Source organism: Sciurus vulgaris, assembly GCF_902686455.1.
Source record: "Sciurus vulgaris genome assembly, chromosome: 8".
Classification (NCBI taxonomy): domain Eukaryota; kingdom Metazoa; phylum Chordata; class Mammalia; order Rodentia; family Sciuridae; genus Sciurus; species Sciurus vulgaris.
Genome location: NC_136468.1, coordinates 44,720,113 through 44,742,579, shown reverse-complemented (window position 1 = coordinate 44,742,579; position 22,467 = coordinate 44,720,113). Strand labels below are relative to the sequence as shown.

General features: G+C 37.4%; 1 protein-coding gene and 1 long non-coding RNA gene across 10 annotated transcripts in view; both read right to left on the bottom strand.

Moving 5' to 3' along the window:
- The window catches only part of ICA1 (islet cell autoantigen 1), a 145,534-nt gene that overhangs the window by 49,124 nt on the left and 73,943 nt on the right, over positions 1–22,467 (bottom strand). The gene's annotated exons all lie outside the window — the stretch shown is intronic.
- LOC306668729 lies at positions 12,711–22,057 on the bottom strand. Its single transcript, XR_013765954.1, has 2 exons — positions 15,489–22,057; positions 12,711–15,456 (listed from the first exon to the last, which is right to left on the bottom strand). It is a non-coding gene; the product is annotated as an uncharacterized lncRNA (long non-coding RNA).

Here is a 22,467-nt window from a genome sequence, read left to right as displayed (position 1 = left end):
CTGAAGTATGATTGGCAAAGATATTCTCCCATTCTGTAGGCTCTTTCTTCGCATTGCTGATAGTTTCCTTTGCTGAGAGAAAGCTTTTTAGTTTGAATCTATCCCAGTGGTTGATTCTAGCTTTTATTTCTTGTGCTATGGGAGTCCTGTTAAGGAAGTCTGATCCTAGACCAACAAGGTGAAGATTTGGACCTACTTTTTCTTCTATAATCTGCAGGGTCTCTGGTCTGAGTCCGAGGTCCTTAATCCATTTTGAGTTTAGTTTCGTGCATGGTGAGAGATATGGGTTTAGTTTCATTCTGTTGCATATGGATTTCCAATTCTCCCAGCACCATTTGTTGAAGAGGCTATCTTTTCTCCATTGCATATTTTTGGCACCTTTGTCTAGTATGAGAAAATTGTATTTATTTGAAGTCAAGTGATATAGGTCCTATAATTTTGTTCTTTGTTGTTTCCTTTGAGTGCTAATGATTGAACCCAGGGCTTCATACATGCTAAGCCTGGGTTCTAGAACTGAGCTATACCCCACCTCCAATTTTGTTCTTTTAAAAATTATTTTGGCTATTTTAGGTACTTCCATTTCTATATATGTCTTAGGGTTAGTTTGTCAATTTCAACAATCAATCCTTTGAGATGTTATTAGGGTTGCACAGAACCCACAGTTATCAAAAAGAATTGACATCTAACAATATCTTCTGACCAGTGAACATGGTATCTATCTCCATTTAAATTTGGCCTTAGCATTTTCTTTTGCAGATTTTAATACACAGTTCTTGTACTTATTTTGTTAAATTTATTTCTTTGCATGTCATATTTTTATGCTATTGCAATTTCTAAAAATGTTATTTGCTAATTATTACTAGAAATACAATTAATTTTGTAACATGATTTTGTATCCTGTGACATTGTTAAATTTAATTATTAGTTTTAAAATTTCTTTGAGATTCCTTAGACTATATAACATGGAAGGATGTGTGTGTGTGTGTGTGTGTGTGTGTGCGTGTGCGTGCGTGTGTCTGTGTATGTGTGGGAATGTCACCTAAGAATAAAGACAACTTTGCTTCTTCCTTTCTAACTTATATGTCTTTTATTTATTTTCCTCATCTTATTGTACTGGCTATGATAATGTTGAATAGAAGCTGATGTGAGCAAACACACTTGTTTTGCTCCTGTTCTTAGAAGGGAAGCAGTCAGTCTTTCATGATTAAATATGTTAGCTGTAGGTTTTTCACAGATGCACATTATCAGATTGAAGATTTTTTTTTTCTATTTCTAGTTTGCTTGAGAATTTTTATCAGGAATGGATGTCAGATTTTGTCAAATGTTTTTTCTGGGTCCATTTTGGTGATTATATGATTTGTTGTTTTATTCTATTCATATGGTCGATTATAAGAACTGATTTTAAATTTACCTCCATTCCTCAGATAAATCACACTTAGTCAAGATATGGTACCCTTTTCATATAGTGTTGGTCAACCTGTTAGTATTTTTTAAACAACTTTATTGAGATATAATCCACAAATCATTCAAGTCACCCATTTATAGTGTAACTGTCAACATATTCTCAGACTTTAGCGAGACCAAAACTATTTTAGAGTGCTTTCAACAGCTCCAGAGCAAGCCCATGTCCCTTTCCTTTTGCTAATATTTTAATAAAAATTGTTCTTTATAATAAAAAAATTTTAATAAAAACTGTTCTAGTGAAGGAAATTAGTCTATAGTTTTCTCAAAATGTCCTTTCTGGTTTTACTATCAGGATAATGCTGGCCTCACAGAAGGAATTGAGAAATGTTTATTCCTATTTTCTAAAGAGTCTGCATAGGATCAACATTATTTTTTCCATTAATGTTTGGTACATTTCATCATATGGGACTGGAACTTTCTTTGTGGAAAGGTTCATAACTATAAATCTGATATATTAATAGATATAGGGCTAGCATGTTATTTCTATTTGAGTAAACTTTGGTACTTTGTCTATTTCAAGGAATTTGTCCATTTCCTGAATTACGGTAAAATGAATTTGTTGGCTTAAAGTTGTTCATAATATTTATTATTCTTGTAATGTCTATAGTATCTGTAGTAATGTCCTCTTTTATCTTGGCATTGGTTATTTATATCTTTGATCAATCTGACTAGAGATCAACAATTCTTTTTTTTCCTTCCAATCATTTTTAATCCAATACCTAAAATAATCAGAAAGATAAATAATAGTACTAAGCACAGGTCTTTGGTTCTAGTTGCTGACTATGATTAAAATCATTATATCAGTAAAAATGCCCTGTTCTGACTGCTCTTAAAAACTTTTTAAAAATTATTTTTTTTTACAGATTGCATTTTGATTCATTGTACACAAATGGGGTACATCATTTTGTTTCTATGGTTGTACACAATATAGATTCATACCATTCATGTAATCATACATGTACATATTAATAAATACATGAAAATGTGTTCAACATCTCTAGTAATTAGAGAAATGCAAATTAAAGCAACTCTAAGATTACATTACTCAAATTAGAATGGCTTTATCAAGAACACAAACAATAATAGATGTTGGCGTGAATGTGGGAGAAAAGGCCTACTTTTACATTGCTGGTGGAGTTGCAAATTGGTGCAGTCACTCTGGAAAGCAATGTGGAGAATCCTCAGAAAACTTGGAATGGACCCACCTTTTGACCCAGTTATCCCACTTCTCAGTTTATATCCAAAGGATTTAAAATTAGCATACTACAGTAATGTAGTCACATCAATATTTATAGCAGCTCAATTCACAATAGCTAGATTGTGGGAACCAACCTACATGCCCTTCAACAGGTGAATGGATAAAGAAACTGTGGTATATATACACAATGGAATATTATTCAGCCATAAAGAATAATATTATGGCATTTGCAAATAAATGGGTGGAATTGGAGAATATCATGCTAAGTGAAATAAGCCAAACCCCCAAAAACCAAAGAACTAGTGTTTTCCCCAATAAGTGGATAATGATATAAAATGGGGATGCGAGGGTGGGGAGTGAGAGAAGAATGGAGGAACTTTAGATTATGTAGAAGAAAATGAGAGGAAGGTGGGGTATGAAAAATGGTGGAATGAGACAGATATCATTAACAATTCTTTAAATTTTTTTTTCCAGAGGACCAGCTTTTGATTATGACTGGCTCTGCTTTCTATTGACAGTTTCATTTGTTTCTGCTCTTCTTAATTATTTTCTTCCTTCTGCTAGATTAGGTTTAATTTGCTCTCTAATTTCTTAGGATAAAAGTTTACTGATTTGAGAACATGCTTGTTTTCTAACATTAACATTTATTATATAAATTTCCCTCTAAACCTTGCTTTAGCTGCATCTGACTCATTTTGATATGTTGTGTTTTTCCTTCATTTCAAAATATATTCAAATTTCCCTTGTGATGTCTTCTTTTGGCACACAGGTTATTTGGATGGATATTGTTTAACTTCCAATTTTGATTTATAACTTTGTTCAATTGTAGTTGAAGAAGATACTTTGTATGATTTCAAGTTTTATAAATGTATTCAAGAGCCTGTGGTGTAACTCAGTTGTAGAGCACTTACCCAGCATGCATGAGACCCTGGGTTTGATTCCCAGCATTGCAAAAAAAGAAAAAGAAAAAAAATATTCAGATCTGTTTTATGAACACAAACATTGGTTATCTTGAACATTTCATGTGTTCTTGAAAAGAATGTACATTTTGATGTTGGATGAATAGAAGTTTCTGTAGATCTAAATTAGGTCAAGGAAGCTCAAGTTTTCTATATGCTATTGATTTCTGTCTACTTTATCAATTACTGAAAAAAGAGTGCTGAAATCTCTATTATTATAAACATCTATTTTTTCTATCAGTCCTGGATTTGTGTATTTGATACTCAGTTGTAACAAAACTGGGCTTGATAGAAACATTTTATGAATTGACCCTTTTATCATTAATAAATATCACTGTTTATTTCTAGTAGTAGTCCTTATTCTGAAGTCTATTTTGTCTAATATTATAACCACTTTAGATTGTTTAAAATTGGGATTTGCAGACTATATATTGATCTATCCTTTTTTTTTTTCTGTTAAGCCATCTTTATATTTAAAGTAGGTCCTTAGACAACATAGAACTGAGTATTGCTTTATAAAAAAATCCAATATCTAACTCACTTTCCTTCATTTTTTTCCTACAGGTAATACTATTAGACACATAAAATATAACTAGAAAAAATGGGTTAGTCTTCTGTTAGATTTAAAGTGAACCATTCTGCTTCAGAATAATTATACTTTTTTTCCTAAGTTGCTTACACACTATATATATAATAATCAGTTTTATACTTGGTTAAGAATCACAGTGTAATTTGCTATTTTGAATTTCTGGGTTTAAAAAACTATCTTGTAAAAATAGGACTGTTTCCTTGTTATGCTCTTTCTGGAATCTCTCATTTCTTAAAGCTCACTGGCAGCATTTCTGAGCTTGCATACATGAGTTCTTTCTGAGACATAATTCATCTAAATCTGGTGACTAAATGCGTCTAAACATAACTAGTGCACATTAGCTCCTTTGATAGATTGAGGTTCAACTTTTCCTTAAGAACACCTTTTTATCCTGTCCAGTTTAAATACCACTTTTCTTAATGGAAGTGAAAGTAAAATCAGAACTTATTTCTGCTTTCTTTGCTTCCCTTATTAAGATTAAATCCTATAAAATGTAATTTCTAGCTCTGTGTACTATAAAGCTCTAAGAATAATGGCTAATTCAGAAGCAATGTAAACCCCTAGTGCCCAGATCATGGCCTCTAACCATCATGCCCCTCTTCAGGTAACCAGGGCTCCTTGACAAAATTGCAGATTCCAGGGCTAGAGCTAAAAGCACATAGGATGACTGAAAAATCTTGTACTACTCAGCAAACGACACCACCTCTGGGACCTGGTTAAAAGGACATAGGAGTCAACTGAACAGGCTTCCATTAGCCAAATGAGACAATTTGAACATCAAAATTCACACAGGCAATGATTAAAATACATTAAAAACATTATGATACTTATAAACCAACAAATGAGCAATAAGTAGGAACCCTGAAAATCTCAAACACTTGTAGAGAATACCAGTAAACAAATCCAGCACTTGACAAAGAACCAATGTTTATTTTGCCTTTCTTATTGAACTGTCTGTACTTCAGGATGACCTGATTGAAGAGAAAAAGTTATCCATTATTGATGCACATGAAGACGGAATACTAAATACATTATACCCATCTGTTCTCAATAGAGAGCATGTCTTTCCAAGGTACTACTTCACATTCACAATGGTTTTGTTACTAGAATGTTTCATAAACCTCAGGTCATTCTAAGCTTTAGCTTTTCCAAATGCCAATCTTAATGTTTTTGTTTTTATTAGTTGTAGAACTGGGGATTGAACTCAGGGGCCATTATTGTTATTATTGTAGATGGGATCTTGCTAAGTTATCTTGCTAAGTTGCTGAGGTTGGCCTCAAACTTACAATCCTCCTGCCTTAGCCTCCCAAGTAGCAGCAATTACAGGTGTGTGCCACTGTGCCTGGCCGTACTTAATTCCCTCTTCCCTCTCTCCTTCCCAAGAAATATTAGTGAATATCTATAGTTCTAGGTGCTGGGTATACACAAGGAATAAAGCAAAGTCTCTGCTTTCAGAAGTACATTGTAGTGTATAAAAATAGATAATAAATTACAATACATAGTTAATGCATAGTTTATTAGATGATGAAAATGAGATCAAGAAGAATGTTAGTGCAGAGTTTAGGAGGGGTAGTAGAGGGTTATGTTTTATATGGTGTAGTTGGAAGTCTCCCTGGGAAGGTGATATTGGAACAGAGACCTGGAAGAAGTGGGGAAGAAAATAATACAGATGTTAGGGGAAAGAATGGCAGGTGCAAAGGCCCTGAAGTTGGAGGATGCTTGGTTTGTTGTAGAAACTGTGGTCATTCTCTTTAATCACGTGCTTCTTTACTCATCTGTTTTACATTCCTTATGAAAGTATAAGCTCATCAGCAAATGGATAATAAATGGATCCTCTTAGCCTAACTCAATGGTGCCATAAAAATCTCTATGAAAATTAGCACACGACAATATGAATGGTTGTATTAAGTGTCACAGAAATCTCATTTATATATGTATTTTTCTTTATGCTTTTATAATGGATCTAGTCTACAGGAATGGAATATTTGAATGTGTTCTTCCCCCACCCCCTCAGGTTACAGTGTGATGTTTCCCCAAGAAGGCAAAAAAAAAAAAAAAAAAAAAAAAAAAAAATTCAGACAACTCCCACTCTATGGGACAGGAAACACACATACCTAGCAATGTACTTGAGAGAAGTCTATCTAAGTACTGGGAGGAGCATGCTGAAGAAGAAGAGATTTTAGAACAAGGCCATGAAGAGAGGCAAGTTCCACAGACACGAGGAAGTAGAGGGGTGGGGTGGTTAACAACGACCTTGGAGACAGCCCTCCACAGTCTGGAAGGCAGAGGAGAGAAAGCATCAACTCTGGGCCTTGTCAGGCAGGGCCTCAGTTCATAGAAATGGGATGGGATAGGTCAGAGGTTGAAAGGAGTACGGAGGACATGGAGGGGCCAGCTGAGGAGGGGGACAGAACAGGCTGACCATGTTGAGTGTTAGCTTAACTCAAGAAGGGACAGGAGCAGGCAGACAGGAGGGAGAGCAAAGTCGAAGTCAAAAAACAAGGAAACAAACAAACAAACAAACAAAAAACTGAAAGAATCTGCACATGTTTAATGCAATAGCTATGATAATAGATAATCAGAATTTTGACAAAAACAAGGAAGATGTGGTTATCATTTTACTTCATTTCCTCTTACACATGCACTTTGAACTTTAACAATTCAGCAATAATAAATAAGCAATGAAAATGTTAGGTTTTCCAGCTACATCTCTGTTGAATTTATAGGAGATTAAACTGAATCCTTCAGCTAGCATCTTCACACACATGAAAACTGTTTATACTGTTCTGTGTCTGCCTGTGACATCAGGATAAGGCACACAGGCAGCTGATGCAATGTCAATGCCTTTATAAAAACATGGCATGCAACTTTCAGATACTCGTGGAAGAAAATCACCCAATTTCTTCCTTATAATGCTCTTCAGAAGTTCAGGTTTTGTAATCTGTTCTGATCTCAGATCAAAAGTCAAATGGGGATGATAGGTTCAAAAGACACCATAGATGGTCCCTGTTATACAATTGTTTCATAATGCAACTCTGCTCATTTTATAGAGGAGAAAACTAAGGCACAAATAATTTGCCTAAAACAAGAGTCTGATAGTGGAAGAGCTGGGTCCTGGGCTGGGTTGGCAGTGTCTATTCTTAAATGACATACAAACCCCACTGCCTGCCTTTGGCCTCTCTGCCTCCTCTTCTGCATCACCTCCCAGGCACCACGTGCAGGAGAGTGGCAAACCCAACTGCCACTCTCCAGCCATACCAGACCAGATTTGCTTCTACGATCTGCACATTTCTACCACCTGGAAAGTCTTCCTGCTTCTTGTCCACATGGTTACTCTTACTCACCTTTTAAGTTTACTCACCTTTTAACTTTTAAGTTTCCGCTCAAAGCTTTGTTCCTCTGAAAATGTTTTCCTGCAATGCTTCTCAGCAAAGTTAGCAGCCTTTTCCTCTCTGCAGTCAATATACTCTGCAAACACCCTTTTTAAAGCACCAAACTAGGATAAGTGCTCCCATGTGTGCTTGGCTATTCTCAGCAATATAAGCTTCATGAGGGTAGAATCTACAGTATTCAACTTTTTATGAGGCTAAAACGATGTGCTGTGCAGGTAGCAGGTATGCCAAACTTTGAATGAATGAAGAGAAAATACTGGAACGAATGAACCAATCACTCCTCAGCCTTCACTTTCCCGCCACCTATTATTGCTCTGCAGAGCAATTAGGGTTGCACAACATGCATTGCTTGCTGAATTACCCCTCAAACTCTGTCAGTCGCTGCACTCTTGTTCATCAGTCCCGCCACCATTTACTGTTAAGATATTATACACACATGCACATATTCTTATTCGGTTCTCACAACACGCCACAGCATAATTTTGTTACTATTTCTATTTCACAAAGAAGGAAATTGGGTTTCGGAACCATTAGGCAACTTGCCCAAGCTCCCTCAACTAGCAGGGGTGTGGTCAGGATGTGAAAGTCCACGTTCATTTCACTAAATCACTCTGCCTTCCCAATTGTACCAGATCTGTGAGATTAACTGTATATTGCCCCAAACAGGGGTCAGCACTTTTTCTGCTACTCTTTTTCCTTATGACTTTGTCTACTGATCACATAAAAATATTCTACTGCATTAAAAGTTTGAAATTCTGGTTTCTTATTGTAAAATACAAACCATAACTCACGGTGCAATTATAGGCATTGATGTAGGATCAAAGAGCAAAAGGTCTTCAACTTTCAAGTTGAAATAAATACAATTTAAATTATTCACAACCATATAATTTATAATACAGCACGCAGATACATTTCCGATTAATTTAGCCTGCTATCATACTCCCAGCATTGTTAATGTTTTCTCAGCTGGTGACTCTTTTTTCTTTTTTCCTGTTTTCTGTTTTTAACTTAAGAAAGCAATTCTGTCATCAGAAAATTTAACTGACTGGGTTCACTTCCTCTTTCAGGTCATCAGTGGAAGTATTAACTCAGGTCACAAGACGGAGCCCAGGGTAGCAACTTTATCAATTCTCTTTATTCCAAGAAGCACACATTTTAGTAGACAGAAAAGACCTGTGATACTGTCTTTTTATCCTTTCAGTATTTCTTATACTCTTGTGGTTTTAAAAACATCATTATTTGTTTTATTTTTATTACTCTTTCTTTTGATTATTTATTTGTGTTTATGTGTCATGTGAAAGGCTGAAGAATTTTCTTGTGTCTCTTGGCTGCCCAAGCTCAACCTGCTTGTATTTTATATTATAATCTAGTTTTATTATGCTTATTGATGGCCCAGTAACTGTAACCCACATACACAAATCACCCAATAAATTAACAGGTGAGTGGATCTGCAGGCATGTTCCTGTTTGGGGAAAAGTATTTATTCACTCTCTTGTGGTCTGCATAGAGTGAATGTTGGCAGGCGGATTAGGCCTTTCCCTTTAAGGATTCATTTTGCTGTCCTTGAGTTGCACTGTGTGGCTGATCTGGGGGTTCAAGGGTGTGTGAAAAGACTGGTATATGAACAACACTGGGCATCTCCAGAACATCACAAACAAACCCAGCATCTGAACCTGAGCATGCAAACTTTGTGATCTGCCCTGGCCCATTTCTCTCCCTTCATCTTTGGCTTCTCTCTCTTCCATTCTCCCCAGAAAAACTAAATTATGTGCAACTCCCAACCCATAAAGGGAAATCATCCCCTTCCTTCTCGCACATTGCTTCTACTGCTCTCATGTTTTCCTTCTTTGCTGGCTCTTCAAAATTCAGATAGAGCCTGCTCTTCTAGGATGCACACTTCAATTCTTGATCCCCAGCTCTGACTTGGATGCTCCACTTTGGGGCTCTTACAGCACCTCGTTATATAATTCTATTTCCATACATGACACTTGTCACTTTGTATGGGCATTGCTGTTTTCATTGACTGTATTCTTTATTTTCCAAGTACTTTGTGTCAGGAACCATATGTTGATTTGGTTATCTCTGTACTGACAGTAGGTGATAAAAATGCTAGTCAAATAGTTTTTAACCTAGTGCACAAGAATATACTCCATCCTGGGCTTTGGGTCTATAGCTTCTATTTTGTAGTCTGATGATTGACATTCTGTCACTTGGTGTAATCTTCCTCCCTCCCTTCCTCCCTTCCTCCCTTCCTCCCTTCCTCCCTTCCTTCTTTCCTTCCTTCCTTCCTCCCTCCCTTCCTCCCTTCCTCCCTTCCTCCCTTCCTTCTTTCCTTCCTTCCTTCCTTCCTTCCTTCCTTCCTTCCTTCCTTCCTTCTTTCCTTCCTTCCTCCCTTCCTCCCTTCCTCCCTTCCTCCCTTCCTCCCTTCCTTCTTTCCTTCCTTCCTTCCTTCCTTCCTTCCTTCCTTCCTTCCTTCCTTCCTTCCTTCCTTCCTTCCTCTTCCTTCTTCCCTGCCTTCCTCATTTTTCTCTCTCTTCTTTCTCTTTCTTTTCCTTTCTCTCTCCGTTTCTCTCTTTCTCTTTCCTTTCTCTCTTTTCCTTCCTCCCTGCCTCATTCCTTTCTCCCTCCTTCCTTCCTTCCTTCCTTCCTTCCTTCCTTCCTTCCTTCCTTCCTTCCTTCCTTCCTTTCTTTCTTTCTTTCTTTCTTTCTTTCTTTCTTTCTTTCTTTCTTTCTCTTTCTCTTTTCTTTTCTTTCCTACTTCTCTATCTCTCTTTCTTTCTCTCTTTCTTTTGATCCTTTTCTCTGTCACAGTAATTGTGTTCCAGTGAGGAAGTTGATCCTGTTGCTTCAATTTCCCATTAGCCCAAATCAATAAAACATTTTCCAGGTCAATATTGGATGCATTATTGTAGCATTTTATGTCTCCTTCCTGCTGGAAATCTGTCTTTCAATTTGCTCTAGATCAGTTGTTCTGGAAGCCTTGGGTTCTATGTCTGTAATGCACATTTGATCCATTAACATTTTGTGCCCACCATGATGACTACTTTTGTTGTCACAGGCCTGACAACACTTCATTCTTTCATTATGATGAGCAAGTGACTGAGGCAGTTAGCTGTCCATAAAAATCCATTTGCCCTTCTATATTTTTTGAGACTTCCCTGAAAATGAATGTAGCCACAGACAATTTTCTCCAATGGAATGCCAACAGGAGTAGCATGCATAATTTCCAGATGTGGTGGGTAAGCCCTCTATACACAAGCTTCTGCATGCTCTTTTTCCTTCTAGGATGACTGGGATGTCCTCATCCAGGGAACGATGGAAGACATGTTTTAAGGATTGCAAAGCTGTTCTCAATGTGGAGCTCTAAATGACTTCTTACAGGAAAGCCACCCTACCAACCTGGATACCTGTGCAAGACTATTTTATGAACAAAAAGTAAAGAACTTCTGTTGGCTTAAATCAAGGGACTCTTGCTGTCTCTTTGTACCATAACCTAGTTTAGACTACCCTACCCCATGTAAGGATGGCATTAAGAAAAGTTTAAACGACTTCAGATTCTAGATACAACATTGAAAGTGGATTAAAGTCCAACAGTCCCATAGAAAACTGACAATGATCCAAAAATTTGTTATTTCAGATACTAGTTTGCTCATCAACAAAAATGTCATCAACAGTATCAGGTGATTGCTGATGTGTTAAAGAAATTCTCTAACTTCATTTTAATGCCAATACATTTTAGGAATGTTGTGCAACAACTGTTGGTGTGGGGGTGAGTGTAAGGAGATAAATCTGAAGACAGATTTTTCTACCAGATAAAACTGGTAGAAAATTCTTCAGTGTTTTCTTTTATCATAAACATTAAGACTGAGAAGCAGTAGATTACTCTAGAGAACTTCTGATGCTCTCAGTGTATTGTTCTAGTTCTCTAAAGTAGCTTCCAAGTGCTAAGCATACTTTCCATGAAAAGGGAGAATATTTTTCAACCTTTTTATTTTTTTTACAGTTTTACAGAGAATAGATCTCTTAAAATTTAAGGTTGGAAGCTTTAGGACTGAAATGGCGAAGAAATATAAGAAATCTGGATGTGTGAATAAGAAGAACATCCCTGATTACATGTCCAAAGTTCTTCTAAATAATCATGCTACTAAAATCCAATTTATTTTCTGGCTTCTTTCACACATGCTCTGTAACTATATTCCTTTCTTACTCCTTATACTCAGCTATTTTTGTTTTCTGTTTTATTGAGGTGTAGTTTACACTAAGTACAAAATGTAAAGTTTACATTTTCATAAACATTTCATTATCTACACACACACATGACTCCACTCAGAAACATCTACACACATGTGCAGCACTCCAGAAGTCTCCTTTGTGCTCCACTCTAAGTTAGCACTGCCCCAGAAATATAGCCAACACTGTTTCTTATCACCAAAGAGAGGTTTTGCCTGAATTTGAACTTAGTCCAAATGAAATCACACAATACATACTCTGAGATGTCCAGTTCTTCCATTTAACACCATGCTCATGAGATGGACTTTGTTACTGTCAGGGCTTTTAATTTCAACCACTGATGAATTTTAATTACTATTTGCCCAGTGACTGATAATGTAAGTACTTTTGCATATTTGTTTTGGCAACTCTGATGTTTCCTCTTGCCAAGTGCCTGTTCAAGAGTTTTTCTCATTTTTAACTAAGTGGCCCAAATAATTCAGGGTCATTTGTGAGAAAGACCATTATTTCCTCCAATGAAATATAGAAAGGCTTTTGACATAAATCAGGTGACCTTATATGTGTGAATCTATGTGTGGACTATTTTGTCTATTCCATTGGTCTGTTGGCTTTCCTTTAGTCAATAGCACACTGTCTTAATTATTTTAGCTTTATAATAAATCTTAATGTCTGCAAAGTAAAACTTCCATCTTTGTTCTATCTTTTTAAAGATTACCAAGGCTATTTCATGAGTTTTGTTTTTTTACATAAGTTTATAATCATCTTGTGAATTTCCTCTTTTGAGATTTTGATTAGTGATGCTTTTAATCTATATAATAATTTGAAGGGTGCTGATATCTTAACAAAACAGAACCTCTCTCTCTCTCTTTTGGGGGAGAGGTACCAGAGATTGAACTCAGGGGCACTTGACCACTGAGCCACATCTCCAGCCCTATTCTGTATTTTATTTAGAGACAGGGTCTCACTGAGTTGCTTAGCACCTTGCCTTTGCTGATCCTCCTGTCTCAGTCTCCCAAGCTACTGGAATTATAGGTGTGCAACACCATGCATGGCTACAAAATGGAATCTCTAAAATTATAAACATGGAATATTCTTCCTTTTTAAGTCACTTTAATTTTACTAAGCAATATTTTGTATTTTTAGCAGAGAAACCTTACATAACTTTTGTTAGATGTATCCTTAAGAATTTTTCATTAAAAAAATTTAAAGGTGGCTAAAAAATAAACCAGTGCTTCATAAAAAAATGTGAGGCATCAATAGTATTTACATCCAAATATCAGTATACTTATATCATACTAAACAGTTTTAAATTGTGTTTTGATTTTGGTGTGTTATAGCTTTCTTTGTATTAATTTTTGGAGAAGATTGTTCTTTTTAAAAAGAAGCCCATTGCCACCTTACAAAGGAACTGTGATTGAGACTCTCCACATGGGGAGAGGATGTCCTTGGACAGCATGTCCCTGCATTTGCTGCCTCCAACAGTGTCTTTAGGGCACAACTTCCTAGTGAAAGCCCTGGCATGAATGGGACTGTGCGATGACATTTCCTCAATTTCCCATGGCATGACAGTGTGTAGGCTAGAGTCTCTGACCATGACTTTTCCTAGAGACTTGAGAATAATAAAATGAGAACAGACCTAAGAGAAGGAAGCTACAGACTGATTAATATATTTAATCTGCCTGGGTATGAAGGCAGATTAGCTTAGCAACCATCAAGTAGAGGCCGACACCTAAACTGGTTCGTGATCCTTAAAGTCTTTACAAAATTGACCAAGTGATATTGTTATCTTGTGTACATGTATAAATATGCAACAATGGCTCCCACTTTTAAGTTTAATGATAAGGCAGCAATTAAAAAATTTTAATGAAAAAAAAGTCTTTATCCAGAAAAGGGAAGATTATATCTTGATGGTTAAACACCATTCTGAGGACTCTCTTCCCCAAATACTTGTTCCCTTATAGGCTATTTTAACTCCCATCCACAGATGTGGTCCTATCCCAGAGCTTGAACAACGCAGCCCTATCAGAAGGCTAATGCAGGTTGGAGGGCAGGGAGAGGTTTTTGCAGAGGGGGTAGTTTTGATACAATTTGTAGGTTGACAAATAATTACTAAACCCCAACTAATGTGGTGAAGCAGAAAAGGCATCCAATCTGGGGCTAAATGTCCTGGGTTCTCTGCCTGGATCAGAGACTTCCATAAGCTTTGAAGCCCTGGAAAAATTATTTAAACTTTCTGAATTTCTGCTATTAGATCTGGAAAATAAGCATAATATAAAAAGGAGAGAGAATGTATTTATGAAGCTCTCTTCAACACAGCAATGCTTAATACTATTATTTGGAATTGTGTGCAAAGTCCTATATCTAGCACCATGAGAGTCAATTTATTTTTCAAGGGTGGTTGTGAGGGTGAAATGAAATAAAAACACTTAAAATCTATGAGTAAGGCATACTCTTCCCTCAAGGAAATTTCAAACTGATGGGAAGATGAGATATGGGTAACAACAATATAAAACAAAGATGTTTTGGAAAATAAAATGCCTTAAAATGGAATAAACATAAACTAGGATTTGCATAAATTTATTATTTATTTTTATATCGTATATTATCACTAACATAGGAAGTTGCTTATTAGTGTTTAAGAAGATGCTTCTCTCACTGATAAAATGAAAAGAGCTAGTTAATTTGCTAGCATCTTCTGCATGCAGAAATCAATGGGCTTTTAACTTCCACAAACAAGCAAGGTCATAATCATTGTGTGTTCCGAATTGGTAAATGTAGGGCACAAACAGGAAAGTGCTCAGGTGCATTTTGAAGGCTTGCATTTCCTAAGGGTAATGCATATCTCATTCTGTTTCTGTTGAGTAATGTAGGGCCTGAAGTTATGGACATTAGTGCCTGGTGTCATTTGCAGGCTCCAAGAGGAATAGAGAAAGGGCAAGCACACTGCCTTCTACTCCAGCTGTACCATTTGTCAATAAGATGCACCATGCTTAACAGTGAAAGGGCTCTGCTCGTCAAAATAATAGCTGAATTCATATGATGGGTCATTTTGTTACCATGTGAAACACCATGGAGTAGGGCTGGGGGGGACTTGCTTTGACCATATTCCTTGGGGAATGCATCACAATTAAAAATTACTAGATAGCTTAGCTTTTTTTTTTTTTTTTCTCCTTCCCAGGTCACTTACAAATAATCTCTTTGGAGTAACTTTGGATTTGGAGGAATAATTCATACTTGCAATAAAACCTAATGACCTATTGAGGATTATAAATGGATTGCATATTAAACATATACCCAGAAGTATAGAGAAGACAAACTTACACTGGAGGGAGATGGGAGAGACCTGTAAATCATCCTTATTTTGGACTACACATTTTTAAAAAAGAAAAAAAGATAAATGAATTATATCTTCCTCTGGTTAAAAAAAGAAAAAAGAAAAAGCTCAAATTCAGACTCAAATGAGACCGTAAAACCTACTATGTAAGAAGAAACAATTTTGTTTTTAAAATTAAAGAATTTTAAGTGAATATATATTGTGAAGATTGTGACTAGTGTATAAAGTGCAAAACAGACTTATTGAACTTTGATTCAGGTGGTTGAGTTCAGGTCCATCCATCCATCCATCTATCCATCCATCCATCCATCCATCCATCCACCCACCCACTTACTGATGAACGATTATGCTTCTCCAGTGGCACTTGATAAAAACATAATTTTTCAGACCTACTGAATCAGAAACTGTGATGGGCCCAGCAATGCTTTCAAAAGCCCTACAGGTGATTCTGTTGCATGCTGAAGTTTGAAAACCACATGCCTGGAGTGAAAACATTAAGAGCACACTCTTTGAAGTCAGAGAAATTTGGGCTCAAATGTCTACAATTAAACTTACTGTTTCTGTGACATGGAAAAGTCATTTAATCCAAGTCTTAACTTCCACATTAGTAAACAGAGACACAGCACGTTTTAAGGCTACTGTTAAGATAAAATGAAAAAAAGATTTTTTTAAATGAAAAAAATTAAATGAGGTTATATATAAGATGGTATCTTCAGTATACATACATTCTACACACAGTACTTAGTGCCCGGTAATCACTCAGTAACAAACATCTGTCATTTTTTCAGGCATGTAAGATGCTGTGTTAGATGCTGCAGGAAACATTAATCAGACATGATTTCTTTTTTCAAAGACCTCAGGGTTATACTAGCATATACACATGGTACAAAGTAGAAAGCATCAGGTGGCATTGGAGTGGTGCATAAAGTACCCTGGAAGAATTTTGAAAGGATAGGAAAAGAAACATTTGGATGGGCCTTTGAAAAGGGGAAGCTTTTGAACAAGCACAGAGCTAGGGAGAGGATTCCAGTTGAAGGGAACACAGGGAGGAGGTGGGGAATATGGAGTATGACTAGAGGGAGAACAGCAGAGTGAACATAATTAATTGTCTAAACAGGGACATTTTGCAAGTGAAAGGGGGCATCCATGTAATAGCTAAGTTAGAGCAAAAGATGCAAATGAGGATCATTGCAGACAAACCAATCAGAGTCACCCTGGAGAACAGGCTGTTGGGGATATGAGTATCCCCAACAGTATCCCCTGGAGACTGGCTGGATTCCCAAGGGTCTCCAATGACAATCTGAGGGCTTCATGTTTTAAGCAATAGGGAGCTACTGAAAAGGTCCTAAGTAAGCCAGGAATTGTCCCTAGTGGAGTAGTTATTTGGAAAGATGACTTGGCAGCTTTATGTAGGTTACTTCAAGAATGGAGAGAAAGAATGGATGAGATTTTGAAACCAAATAAATAGTTCAGAGAAGGAGAGAAATGATGACCTGAAGCTTTCAAGCCTAGGTCAACAAGAATGAGAACAGGATAAAGGGAAAATGGGACATGCATCATGAATTCACTTTTATGCATAAGTTCAGTTTGGTGGGCTCCATCACCGACATGTGACTCTGCCTCAATGTGATCCTGAAATGGGGAATTATGCTATAGCTACTTCGAGGTATTTCAATATTATTCTCTCCATCTCTCAAAAGGCAAGCCATTCATTATCTTGAATCAACATATAGACTGTTTATTTTGTTTATATTAAAATTGGGCAACATGAACACTTAGGGATAATATGGGGCTCACTCTGTTTCAAGAGCCTTACAGATACTACAGATTGAATCCATGTAAGAATCTTAAGCAGTTGATATAATTAATATTGTCTCTATTCTTCAGATGAAGACGCTGAAGCACAGAGAAATTAAGAGGTCTGTCTACAACTCTATTGCTATGAAGTGATGGAGTCATGATTTGATCTCAGGGGACCCTGGTTAAAGGGTCAGGCAGTTTCTTATACTAAAGTTATCCTTAGGTTATGAAGGAATTGTTATATAATATTTTCTTGGGGTGTTTGTTACATGAAAGGGAAAGATTTTGAGGCCTTATTTCCAGTTGTAGTTATCCAACTGCTCTCACACATGCAAAATAAATAGAATCCTTTGAGAATATAAAAAAGCTATGTAATTTCATAATACATCACAACACATTTCTTTGGTTTCTACATCTCATTATTTCCACCATGGACATCTCTCATCTCTTTCTTACTCTCTTGCAGACCCTACATGGGACCATCAAAGTAATCTCCCCAAACTACTCTACTGCCTTTATTTCCTTGCTCAGGAAGCTTCAAAAATGACATAATTTCAAAATGTCAAACATGGAGGCATAGAGTCGAGATTCAAACCTGAATCACTCTGTTATGTCACCGTCCAGATGATAGGTGACCATTTTGCATCACCTTTATTGTTACTATTTTTAACAGTTAGTGTGGGGAAGAGTGGGAACCAGACAAGAATTTTTGGTAGAATTAAAATTGCAGATTCATTTGTAGAGTAGAAGGTGACTGAGCCTCTAGAAACTTTGTGTGTGTGTGTGTGTGTGGGGTGCATACAGAAGCTTTTAAATCTGGGAGTACCAGAGTTGCTGGCAATCAGAGAGGTCCATCTTTCCACCGCTTAGGGCAAGGCAGGCCCCAGGAGAGGAAGAGAGAGCCTTTAAGGCTGTGGCTCCCTAGGACAGGGAAGAAAGCGGCATTCAGTACAGCACTTCTAGTTTGGTGGGAGTATCCCCTGAATTCTCCTTCTCGGCCATGCAAAGAGGATGGTAAGACTACCTTGAGGATCCCAAGGAATTAAGCCAAAATTTTAGAGCAACAGATGCAGAAGCCACACTTCCCAGTGAAAGCCTTGATAACTGGGGAGAGGAGACAATAAAAACAGAAAGTAGGAGGAGTGAGGGAGGGAGGCAAGGCCTCTGAGGAAGTCCACGTGTGATTTAGATGCCACCCTCTATGCTTTTACAACACCCAGTATGCATTTCAATCATAACTGTTATAAGCCTTTACTTAGATATTCATTTCCCCTGCTGAACAGTGAGCCCCTTGAGAGCTGGGTCTGCATTGTGTTCCTGTATCCCCAGTACTAAGACCAGAGCCTGGTACAATGCAGGGTCCCTGAGTAAAATGCCTCTGAATGAATGAATGAATGAATGAATGAGGCTAGAGCTTCGATCAGCTGGAATCAGTCATTATACTGGAAGGATGCTTACACCTCATTTACACCAATCTTATTTTACCCATGATGTGAGATATGGAGGGGGTAAAGGGCTTCCCAAGGCCTAGCTGTGGGTCTAGAGTTAGGGCTGACCCCTAACCAGAACCCAAGCTCATCCCATGAGGAACATGAAGACAGCTCCCCCAGTCTTTCTAATGTTTGCTGGCTGGTTGTAGGGATCTCAGAATACATTTTCCCATGGAGGCAGGTTTTTTCCCTCCTCCTCCTTCTTCTTCTTCTTCTTTTTTTTTTAAATGGTAGTTCAGTTCCCAGGCCAGGCCACAAAAGCTTATTTACCCCATAGCTGAGCTCAACTATAAAACCAGCGGTAGCTCTGAGGCCTCACTGAACCCCCAGCTAGAGTCCACAGTCTGAGGGGCAGGTGGGCAGCTGGCTCTGTGTGTGTGTATGTGTGTGGAGGGGGGCAGAGCTCCCTTGAGCAGACCAGGAGTGCTGGCGGGGGCTGGGCAGGGGGGCTGGGCAGGGGGCCCGGGCGGCAGCTGCAGGAGGCTACTGCAGCCTCTGAATGCCTTGGTGGTTCTTAAGTGGATTGTTTGTAAGTTGGGAACTGTCTGTACTTAGAAAGGCGGATTTCAAGAGGTAGGGGATCCTATTTCACTTGAAGGCCCACAGTAATGAGGGTTCTTTATTCGTAACGAAGTAGCCACTAATTGGAGGGACAGGCTCAGGAGGCCTGCTGGAATTCTGTACTCCTGGACCAGAAGTGAGTAATATTATGCAGTAGCCTGGCAACCCCTTACTTTTGCATAAAATTCATATAAAAATCTACCATGAAGTGCCTGTCTGACATTCACTGTGTTTATTATTAATAATGATAATAACAGGGTGGCTTATGCATAGCATTAGGCTGAGAAAATGAATTGAATTCTCAGTTTCCTCAAATTTTATTCCCCCAGCAAGATTAGGAACATTTGGAAAATCCTTCCCCCGCAGTGGGCTGAAAGCTTTCGTGTTTACCCAGAGGAGACATGGCTCCAGTTTCTAAAGGCTCATCCAAGAGATGATCTCTTTCCTTCCTCCGCCTCCTCAGAGAGGCAGAAATATTCCATAAATGCACAAATGTTGTAAAAGCAAATGTATGAAAAAAAAATCTTAATGGGACTGAAAATATTGCAGTAGGAGAATCAATTATAATAAGGTAATACAGTTAGCCTTTCTGGATTTAATGAAATGTGGTGGTCATCTGCATTGGAATGTTCTGGTGCCCCCTGGAGGATTCTAAAACCTAATGGAACTGGTTATTTAGTACCTTATTTTACACGGCTCAGAAAATCCTACAGAGGCAATGTGTTTCTTTCCCCAGTTCAGATCAACTTAACCTGGCTCGGTCACATGCAGAGGGAGAAAGCAGGAGTGAAATCTAACATTTGAAAGTTTTTAACCACCATCAGTTTGTCGTTAGAATGCAGGCTCTTGGACCAACAACAGAATCTATTTTTGGCTTGTGAAGTTTATAAATCCAACAGTGCAAAGTTCACAGTTGCATGTGTGATCTCTCAATTTCTCTGGTCTGAGTGTTTAGTGAACAAGGAAGTTTGCTTCTGTGAGCCTTGGTTTGTCTTGCACAGAAAAGTTAAACATTCCAGAAAGTTAAACATTTAGCTTCTAAATTTTTACTGCCCTGGGATTCCTCAGGGACGTGACTCCAGCATGATGGTGACTAAATGTCCATCAGAGTTGTTTATTCCACAGTCACAGAACAGTCAGCAGATGTAAGGAACCATTGTCTGACTCCAAGAAGCATTTAGGATTTCAGCTGCCCATCTGCCTTCCCACACCGACTCCTACCACAGCAACTGAAATCACTATCTTGGCACATGATGTGACTAGTACCATCCAGTTTTAGGTCACTGTATCTGAAAGACATGGACCAGGTTTCTCTAAATTTGCAAAGAATCATGATGGCACATTATTGTAATTATACCATGACAGTTATGATATAAATACAATATTGTAATATTATATTATTATATGTGCATTATAATATTGTTCAAAATTACAACACAATAATACACTTAATATAAACCTAAACTAATGTCACTTTTATTTTGGTGTCGCTCCTTCTACTCTTTCACATGTGGAAAATTTCTTAATTTTAACGACATTAAAGTTCAAATCACAAAGTCACTAAACATAATTTCAGACTTCTAGAAAAGTTGCAAGAATCTTTGTATTCCTGGATACCTTTTGCCCAGATTCTCAAGATATTAACATTTTCTACATCTGTCTTTTCTTGTTCTAAACACATGTGCATGAGGGATTTTTCTTCTGAACTATTTAAGGATACATTACAGATGCAAAGTTCCTCTATTTGTAAATACTTCCTTGTGTATTTCCAAAAATATGGAATCTCTTCTAGAAATAGTATAATTATTGAAATCAGGGAACTAACATTGAAATAATATTATCTAAACTGCACACCTTACTGTGATTTTTATCAATTGCCCCAACAATGTCTTTTATAGCAAAAGAAAATCTAAGGTCATGTGTTACATGCAGTTGTCATCATGTCTCAATCTTCTCTGATCTGGGACAGCACCTTCCTACAGGACAGGTATTTTAGAGTGCCCACCATTTTGGGTTGTCTGATGTGTTCTCATGATTAAATTATGGTCTATGCCTCTGGCAGCATGCCAAAGTAATTCTGGCTTTTTCTGAGCAGTCCATCAGTTATGTGCTGATGGTTAGTCCCATTACCAGAGATGTTAACACTATCTTTTGTTTAAGGTGGTATTTGCCAGGTTTTCCCATTGAGAGTTACTATTTTATCCTTTGTTAATAGAAAGCATTTTGTGAGGATATATTTTGAGACAACTTAAAGAACTCAGGCCTCCCTGCCTCTTCTTTTTTCTTCCTCTTCCTCGTCTTCTTCTGGTATTGGGGCTTAAACATAGGACCCCAGCCCTTTATATTTTTTATTTTGAGACAGGGGTCTCAAAAAATTGTCCAGGTTAGCTTCAAACTTGTAATCCTCCTGCCTCAGGCTCCCAAGGAGCTGGGATTACAGAAGTATGCCACCACATCTGGCTAAAATCCCATGTATTATTAAATTTCCACATATTGGTTTTAGAATTCATGGATGATTCCTGCCTAAATCAGTTATTTTTATGATGGCTTGCAAAATGTGATTTTTCTAATTTCATAATTTCTTCTGTATTTACCAGTGGCCTTTTGAACTCTTCCCATCATCTTTCTTTGTTTATATCAGAATAGCTCATGGACACTTATGTTATTCAATAATATTAAAATTACTGTCACTACTTATTTAAATTAATAATTTATTTTCATGCATAAACTTGCCCACATTTGGCCAATGAAGGTCCCTTCAAGCTGGCCCCTGTGTCATTTTGACATGTCCCTATTGTTCTTTAAGTACTTCCTTATTTTTCTGGCATAACAAGATGTTCCAGACCCGTCCCGTTCTTTTCTTGTGTTTATCATTTCTCCAAGAAACTTGGGTACATTTTAGCGGAGAATGAGTTTGTGGAATCAAAGCTCTGACTTTAGGTATGCTCACCACTGTTGCAGTGAAACTGTATCAAGGGTGTCTCAGAGCTCAGAGCTGGAGAATATGATACACACATTAACAGAGGTATTCACATACATGCACTCCAACACACTGCACATCCACATGTTATGTCCATTTGCATACATGCATGTCTCTATCTAGATGCAGACCTGTGTGAGTGTATGTGTATGTATTAGAAACTGGAAGGTTATACCTGTGACTCTCATTTTAATCCAATGCTGAAAGTTTATTTTATCTTCTTTTAGCATAATTATAGTTCTCTTCTACCAAAGTACAGAACCTGGCTTTCATTATCTACAACTTATTTGCTCAATTCAAGAATGTATTAAAGTAGTTTCAGAATCACTAATTTATGCTTCCAAAACAGAGAGTTCTATTAACTACCACTGAAAGTTCCAAGGGAGTCAGTAGGCATGACATGGGCCAAAGGTGCCAAAATGTCTGGTTTTTAAAGTGAGTCCTCTCGCCAAAACCAGAAAGAAAATGCT